This window comes from Muscardinus avellanarius (assembly GCF_963383645.1).
Source record: "Muscardinus avellanarius genome assembly, chromosome: 16".
Classification (NCBI taxonomy): domain Eukaryota; kingdom Metazoa; phylum Chordata; class Mammalia; order Rodentia; family Gliridae; genus Muscardinus; species Muscardinus avellanarius.
The window spans coordinates 39,624,097-39,633,095 of NC_137802.1; positions in this window are offsets into that span (position 1 = coordinate 39,624,097).

An 8,999-nucleotide genomic window follows, 5' to 3' on the forward strand; every position below is an offset into this window, starting at 1 on the left:
GGGAAAATAAAGCTAGGTGTGCAAATATCAAATCCAGGCAACCTTTGGTCATGAGATGCTCGTGAAGCAAGATGAGCAAGGTGGGGACTTCTTTACCTTCTATGCATGTGGCAAAGTGGGATAAAGTGGAAGAAAATATTTTCATACAAAAACAAAATATGCAGGATTTAACAACTGAGAGCTGGAATCCATGAAGCAAATTGACAGAGATATGGCAATATGGACTGGAAAGTTGAGACCAAGTCTTTCCAGATGTAACAAAAGCATCATCCCTCTTTCCTGGGCAGCACGTAGTGCAGTCACTGGTGAATTCAGTGTATTCTGACTCAAGAGGAGAGAGATGGCCTTCAGCTCCCAGCATCTGGGGAAAGGGCATACTCAGTCCTGCTGCCCCTGCTGGACACTCCATGGGCTCAGCCAGGTGAGTTTGTCCTCTAGCCTGTGCATGGCCTAGAAGATGCTGGAAACTACCAAATTACAAAAAGCTGAGTCAATGAAAAGTACAAGAAAATACAGGTGAGATGTACATGAAATATAAGAGGCATTTGGAGATTAATCTTCCACAGGGTGATTTATAGCCTGTTATATGATATAAATATACAACTACTTAAATTTTGTCATATTTATTTGGATGAAAACCCTTTCCCAGCTATAAGCTTAAAAAAACTTGAAGGACACATTTAATAAAATTGAAGTAATAAATTTCTGTTTCTCCAGGAAGTTCCTACTAACTATGTCATATGCATAAAATATTAACATCAAGATTCATCAATAGCGTTATAATGATAGCGATCACCACAATGAAGAACAAAGACAGATTTGCTGGAGAGGCACTGATATCTACTGCAAAAGTTAGAAGGCATTTTAAGTAGATTGTGTTGAATGAAAAAAAATTTTACCCCAAATGCCATAAAAGGCATCTTTATAAACACTGTAAGTATGAATTTTCTGTTAGGACAAATGATTTTATCTCTTTTTATTTTTTTTAATTTATTTTTATTGGTTCACTGTAATCATACATCACATTGGAATACAAGACTTGAGAGGATATACAAGTACACATCATCCAATTAGCCCTCATCCAGCCCCCATCTCATTCCCTCCCCCTCCCTTGATTCCATGTTTGTTTGGTGATTAACTTTGATACATTTGTTTACATACCTCCTGAGTTTTAAAGAGGTTCCATCCTCCCCTATCCTATACCTTCTGATTGGTCACCTTAATTGCTTCGCTATAGGGCCTTTCTATAACTCGACCTCTTCCTGTTACCACTTTCCTCCTAGTTATTGCTGATTAGGGGAAGCATCAGGTTTTTATTTTCTGCACTATTTCTATGTGCATGCCGCATTGCAAGTACCAATTCCACTCTTGACGGTCCCAGTAGTGGCCTGGCTACCTGGTGGACTGATCCAGACCTCACTGGCTCCCGCAGTGGCCTTGCCTCATGGGAGGCCCCAATTCTGGCCTCGCTGGCCAATGCACTGGCCTAACCCCTTGGCTGGCTCCAATCCCAGCCTCGGTGGCCCCACTACCAGCCTTGCCTCAAGGCAGGCTCCATCCCAGCCTCGCTGACCCTGGCACCGACCTAATCCCTTGGCAGGGTCCCATCCCGGCCTCGGAGGCCTCAGCACTGGCCTTGCCTCATGGCAGGCTCTGATCCCGGCCTCGGAGGCCTTAGTAGCAGCCATGCCTCACGGTAGGCTCTGATGCCGGCCACTGACCCCGGCACCAGCCTACCCCCTTGGCAGGCTCCGATCCAGGTCTCGAGGGCCCCAGCACTGGCCTTGCCTCATGGCAGACTCCGATCCCAGCCTCGGAGGCCTCAGTAGCGGCTTGCCTCAAGGCAGGCTCCAATGACTGCCTCACTGGCCCCGGCACCAGCCTACCCCTCGTCAGGCTCCAATCCAGGCCTCAGAGGCCCCAGCACCAGCCTTGCCTCACGGCAGGCTCCGTTCCCAGACTCCCTGGCCCCAGCACTGGCCTAACCCCTCAGCAGGCTCCGATCCCGGCCTTGGAGGCCTCAGTAGCAGCCTTCCCTCAAGGCAGGCTCTGATGCCGGCCGCTGGCCCCGGCACCAGCCTAACCCCTCAGCAGGCTCCAATCCTGGCCTCAGAGGCCCCAGCCCTGGCCTTGCCTCATGGCAGGCTCCGATCCCGGCCTCGGAAGCCCCAGCACCAGCCTTGCCTTGCGGCAGGCTCCAATGCTGGCCACTGGCCCCAGAATCGGCCTAATCCCTCGGCAGGCTCCAGTCCCGGCCTCAGAGGCCCTAGTATCTGCCTTGCCTCCTAGCAGGCTCTGATGCCGGCTGTTGGCCCTGGCATCAGCCTAACCCCTCTGCAGGCTCCAATCCCGGCCTCGGAGGCCCCAGCACTGGCCTTGCCTCATGGCAGGCACTGATCCCGACCTTGCTGACTCCAGTACTGGCCTAAGCCTTGGCAGGCTCTGATCCTGGCCTTGGAGGCCCCAGCACCGGCCTTGCCTCACGGCAAGCTCCTATCCCAGCCTTGCAGGCCCCGGCACTGGCCTAAACCCTTGGCAGGCTCCAATCCTGGCCTCGGAGGCCCCAGCTCCGGCCTTGCCTCACAGCAGGCTCCAGTCCCAGCTTTGCTGTCCCTGTCACCAGCCTCACCCCTCGGCAGGCTCCAATCTGAGCACCCTCTTCACCCAGCAGGTTGTCCCACATTCCTGAAGGTGCGTGGTGGTAGCATTCTGCCTCTGGGGTTATTACTTCAAAAGTTCCAGGTGTAATGCATCAGATCTTTGCCTCCCCTGAGTACTGGCCACTGCCATTGCCACTGCCTCCACCATTTCAAATCTTTCCCAAGCTCTTTTTCCACTCTGAATATTTTCCAGTGCTCCTAAGCATGTGCGATGGTAGCATTCGACGTTTGGTGTAATTTCTCCAAAAAATAAGGTTGGTAGGATCAGATTTCTGCCTCTCCACCTCCATCGCAGCGACCACTTCCAACACCGCCTTCCTCCTAGGTCTCCACTAAACTCTCTTCTTACAGGTGAAGTCCAGGATTCTTGAGAATGTAGAGAAGAAGCAGTCCTCCTTTGTGGGGAATTTTTCCAAAAGTTCCAGCTCATTTGGATAAATTTTGTCTGCATCTCCAGTATCCTGGCATCTGCTGCGGCCTTCTTGACCCCTCTCCGATATTTTTCTTTTCTTTTTTTTAAATAAGAGAAGACAGTATGTGTGGTGTGAGGAGGTTGTGGGATCAGACATTCAGTAGCACTGCGGCCCAGGCCCCGGTTCTTCTGGGGCTCTTGCATGCCCCATGCGACCCCCGCCTGGGACCCAGGGTCCTGCGGCCTGGGCCCCGGTTCTTCCAGGGGTTCGGTGTGCCTTGCACGACCCTGCCCGGGACCCAGGGTCCTGCGACCTGTGCCCTAGTTTCTCAGGGGGTCTGGCATGCCCTTGATTTCATCTCTTTTTAAATTATTTTTAGATCCCGGAAAAACCAGGGCCCGGGTTGCAAGGCCCTGGGACCCGGGCGGGGTTGCGCAGGGCACGCCGGACCCCCAGAGAAACTGGGGCCCGGGTCACAAGGCCCTGGGCCATGGGCTGGGCTCGCGCAGTGCACGCCAGAACCCGGAAAAGCCAGGGCTCCGGTCGCAAGGCCCTGAGTCCCGGGCGGTGGTCACATGGGGCACACTGGAACCCCGGAAGAACCGGGGCCTGGGCTGCAGTGCTACCAAGTGCCTGATTCCACAACCTCCTCAAACCACACATACTGTCTTCTCTTATTTAAAAAGAAGAAGGAGAAGGAGAAGGAGAAGAAGAAGAAGAAGAAGAAGAAGAAGAAGAAGAAGAAGAAGAAGAAGAAGAAGAAGAAGAGAAAAAAAAGAAAAGAAAAATATCATAGAGGGGTCAAGAGGGCTGCGGCGGCTGGCAGGATACTGGAGATGCAGACAAAACTTATCCAACTGAACTGGAACTTTTGGGAAAATTTCCCGTGAAAGAGGACTGTTTCTTCTCTACATCCTTAAGAATCCTGGACATCACCTGTAAGGAGAGAGTTTAGCAGAGACTGAGGAGGAAGCTGGTGTTAGAAGCAGTTGTCGGGAAGGTGGTAGAGACTTGTAATCAGGAGAGGCAGAAATCGGATCCTACCAACCTTATCTTCTGGAGAAATTACGCCAAATGTCGAATGCTACCATTGAGCATGCTTAAGAACACTGGACAACATGCAGAGTGGAAAAAGAGCTTGGGAAAGATTTGAAATGATGGAGGTAGTGGCAAAGGCAGTGGTCAGCACTCAGGGGAGTCAGAGATCTGATGCATTACACCTGGAACTTTTGAAGAAATAATCCCAGAGACAGAATGCTACTACCACGCACCCTCGGGAATGTGGGACAACCTGCTGGGTGAAAAGGGTGCTCGGATCAGAGTCTGCCGAGGGTTTAGGCTGGTGCCAGGGCCAGTGAGGCTGGCATCAGAGCCTTCTGTGAGGCAAGGCCAGTGCTGGGGCCTCCAAGGCCAGGATCGTAGCCTGCCGAGGGGTGTGGCCAGTGCCGGGGCCAGCGAGGTCAGGGTCAGAGCTTGCCGTGAGGCAAGACCTGTGCCAGGACCAGCGAGGCTGGCCTTGGAGCCAGCCATGAGGCAAAGCTGGTGCTGGGGCCTCTGAGGCCAGGATCAGAGCCTGCTGAGGGGTTAGGCTGGTGCCGGGGCCAGCGAGGCCGGGATTGGAGCCAGCCGTGAGGTTAGGCCTCTACTGAGGCCTCTGAGGCTGGGATTGGAGCCTGCTAAAGGGTTTGGCCAGTGCCAGGGCCTCCGAGGCTGGGATTGGAGTCTGCTGAAGAATGTGGCTGGTGCCCGGGCCAGCGAGGCCGGGATTGTCACCTGCCATGAGGCAAAGACGGTGCTGGGGCCTCCGAGGCCGGGATTGGAGCCAGCCAAAGGGTTAGGCCGGTGCGACGGCCAGCGAGGCCAGAATCGGGGCCTCCCATTAGGCAAGGCTGGTACTGGAGCCAGCGAGGTTGGGATCAGAGTCCTCCGGGTGGCCAGGCCACTACTGAGGCCGTCAAGAGTGGAATCGGAACTTGCAATGCAGCATGCACATAGTAATATCACAGAAAATAAAAACCTGATGCTTCCCCTAATTAGCAAAAACTAGGAAGAAATGGGTAACAGGAGGAGATCGAGTTATAGAAAGGGTCCTAAAGGGAAGCAATTAAGGTGACCAATCAGAGGGTATGGGATAGGGGAGGATGAAACCTCCTTAAAACTCAGGAGGTACATAAATAAATGTATCAAAGATAATCACCAATCAAGCATGGGATCAAGAGAGGGGGTGGGAATGGGATGGTGATTGGATAAGGGATAATTGGATGATGTGTGCTTGTATATCCTCTCAAGTCTTGTATTCCAATGTGATGTATGATTAAAATGCAGCATTAAAAATTAAATAAATAAATAAATAAATAAATTTCTCTTTTATTGGTACATTGTAGTCATACAAGGTGGTGCAGGCATACATGCACACATCACTCAATTAGCCCCTCCCCAATTCCCACCCCATTCCCTTCTTCTCATGTTTGGCTTAGTGATTAATTCTGATATGGCTGCGAATGTTCATCATGTACATTAGGGAATTTCCCTCTTCTCTCTTCCCATTTCCCTCAGTTGGGTTGCATTATTTGCTCATCTCCTTTTCTTCTAGAGTTCTTCCTATGACCCATTTTCTCCCTAGCTTCCATATATCATCTTTTAATTCTCCAATTCAGACTTTCTTGAGCATGGAGCAAAGCTGGTGTGCTATCTATTAAAAGCATTGGCTCCTTCAGCAGAAGAACTTTATGAAGAGTTAATAATATTGCTTTTATATTACAGTAATTACTAATTCTACCCAGTAAAGCCTGCTAAATTAATTTCAGTGTTTTCCAAGTTCATATAATGAATGCAATGTAAAGAATTTAGAGGCTCATTCTATCCAAAGTGAAAACTACATTGGTAAAATTAGTCAAAAGTTCAACCCCGAGGATAAAATTTTTCTGCTTCTAGCTCATAACAGGAGTACAAATTCTGACAGAACATTACATTATACTAAAGATAAGAAGCAGTCTGTCATATCTGGATTGATTGGATGTAGGTATAAAACATTACTGAGGTCAAACAAGCTGTGATTGCCTGCCAATCAGATTAGAAGCTGCAATGAAAATAATTTACAAATGGTTATAAATATATAAAATAATATAGCATATATGCTTATAATATCTGTATTAGATAAGTACATATGTATAAACATATGTATGTATATATGTAGTATATAGAGATAATATAGGTAATTAAATACATGTATATATAAATATATTCACATAGAATAATTGAAGCAAAATGTTTTTGTGATGGAAATAATATTGAATTTTAAAAGGGCATTGAATAAAAAGCATCAACATGATCAACATGAGAACCCAGTTTCTCTCCTTGCAGCCCCTCAGCAATCAAATTTGAGAACTATTTGAGCCCTTGAAGAACTAATTTTTGAATGAAATTAAAATTTTCACTAATTTGTGCTTTTTAATGAATTAGTCCTTTAATTTCCACTGCAATTTGTTTAGAATCAGCTAAAAAATAATTTATCAAAGTATTCAACACAAGAAGAGCAACTTTTTGAGTTTTAACTTCAGCTACTAGGAGCTTTGAGCAAATGTCAATTATTAAAAACACAATTTGCAAACAGGAAGAGCATAAAACTTATGCCTAAGAAAGCAAGGGAGAAGAGAATAGACTAAACACTGCAGAAGGATCGACTCTGTAATTCTGTATTTGTGATTTTAATCTGCTGAAATTTATGAGCAGTCTTTTATGGACTGAGTGCATTTATAGTACGTTCTGAAGTTGGATTAAATTGAGAAGTCTTTTCATTTTACAACATCTAAATTTGGACATTTAAAGGGAACTATATTGAGACAATCTATCTGATGAATTTTGACTTGTGAAAAACATTCGTCAAAGAAAGATTCTTCTAAATAAGAAGAAAAGATAGTGCCTAAAAATATTAGGACAAAACAGTTGTATATTTCAGTAAAAAAAATTAGAATTTAGAATGAGTTCCATTTATTAGTATTTTTTTCATGCTGGACATCTTAGCACCCAGAGAAAAATAAAACATTTTATTGAAGTTTATCGAGGTATAATTTAGAAATAAAAATTTTACCTATGGAGGTATACAATGTGATATTTTGAAATACCTCTATGCTGTGAAATGCTCACCCATAACCAAACTTATCAGCATATCAATCATCTCAGAGTTACCTTCCTTTTAGTGAGAATGTTTCTCTCTTTGCAACTTCCAAGAAGACATTTACAGTGTTGTTAGCGATAGTCACCATACACCACACCATACATCAGCTCTTCAGAACTGCTCATCTTATGCAAGTTGGCACCTCATGACCACCATCTCCTTGTATCTCTTACCCTTTGGTTACCCTTTGGCTCCTGATAATCACTCTTCTGTTTCTGTGAGTTCAATATTTTGAGATTTCACACACACACACACACACACACACACACACACACACACACACACAGTATTTTTCTAATGAAAAAGATTGTGTTTTTTTTTTATAAGGGTAACCAAATTGACCTAAGCAACATGTACTGAAAAGACCATTCTTTCCCCCCCATTGAATTATAATAGTACCTCCATTATAAATCACATACCTGTGCTCGTGGGATCTATTTCTGGACACTGGATTCTACTCCATTTTTCAATTTGTCTGTTCTTGTACTAATATTACACTGTCACAATTACTGATGACATACAGAAACTTGATATTCAGTTATGTAAGTACCCTAATTTTGCTCTTCTTCAAGACTATGACGGTTTTTCTCGGTGTTATGCATCTCCATATAAATTTTTGAAATAGTTGTGTAATATCTGCACCCAACAGAAAACTGAAAACTTAAAAATTAGTTTTTCACTCTGCGAGCATGGTATATCTTCACAATGACTTGTATATCTTTCATTTCTTTTGGCAGTTTTGGTAAGGTATCAGTGAGGATACCTTGCACATCTTTTGTTGTTGTTTTTGTTTTTATTGTTTTGTTTCATTTTTCTTAGTATTTGATGATTCTGTTACTATTGCAAATTGCAGTGTTATAAAATTTCACTTTATGGTTGCTTATTGCTGGTCTATAGAATTGCAATTTATTGTTGTTTATTGAACTTGTATCCAGAAACCTTAAAAATTTACTATTAATTTGAATATTTTGTTTTGTTAGTCTTTTGAATGTCCTACATACAAAAACTTGTCCTATGTGAATAAAATAGTGTTACTTCTTACTCTCAGATATTTATAGCTTTTATTTATTTATTTTGCCTCTCTGTTCTGGCTAGGACTTCATGTACAACTTCAAGTGTAGTTGTTAACAGAAGACACCTTGTCTGGGTCAACAGATATTTGTATGGAAAAAAAAAATGAACCTCTACTTTGCTCTGTTCTCTAAAACTAAGATGGCTAGTAGACATAAATTTGAAAGATAAATCAAGTAAGCTTCTAAATTAAATGAAATAAAATGTCTTCGTCTTGAGGAAGAGAAAATGTTCTTAAAAAGAGCATGAATACTTAAAACTTAAAACATTGAAAAATTAAAATTATTAAAATTAAGATCTTCTGTTGCCCCAAAGATAGGAAACAGGTAGACCTCTGCACTTAGTAAGTGCACCATCCAGAGGCGAAAAGGTACCACCTGGCTAAGAAATAAGTTACTAGCCCATTGCCTTGGTAATGCTGATAAGGACACACCAAAACAAAATCTATTTAAAGGCTGAGGATGGAGAGGAGGTCAGAGTTCCATTTTGGGGCTCTCCAGTGTGCCTCAAGCCATGCTCCTTTTTCTTTCTATTTCCTACTGATTTTGTAACGAGCGACCTCTTTGGCAAAAAATATCTTCTCTTTATCAAAACATACTCCAAGGCAAGTCACAGATTAGGAAAAGATATGGTATTCAAGATATATAAATATTACAAAGCAATAGGAGGGAAAAGAGA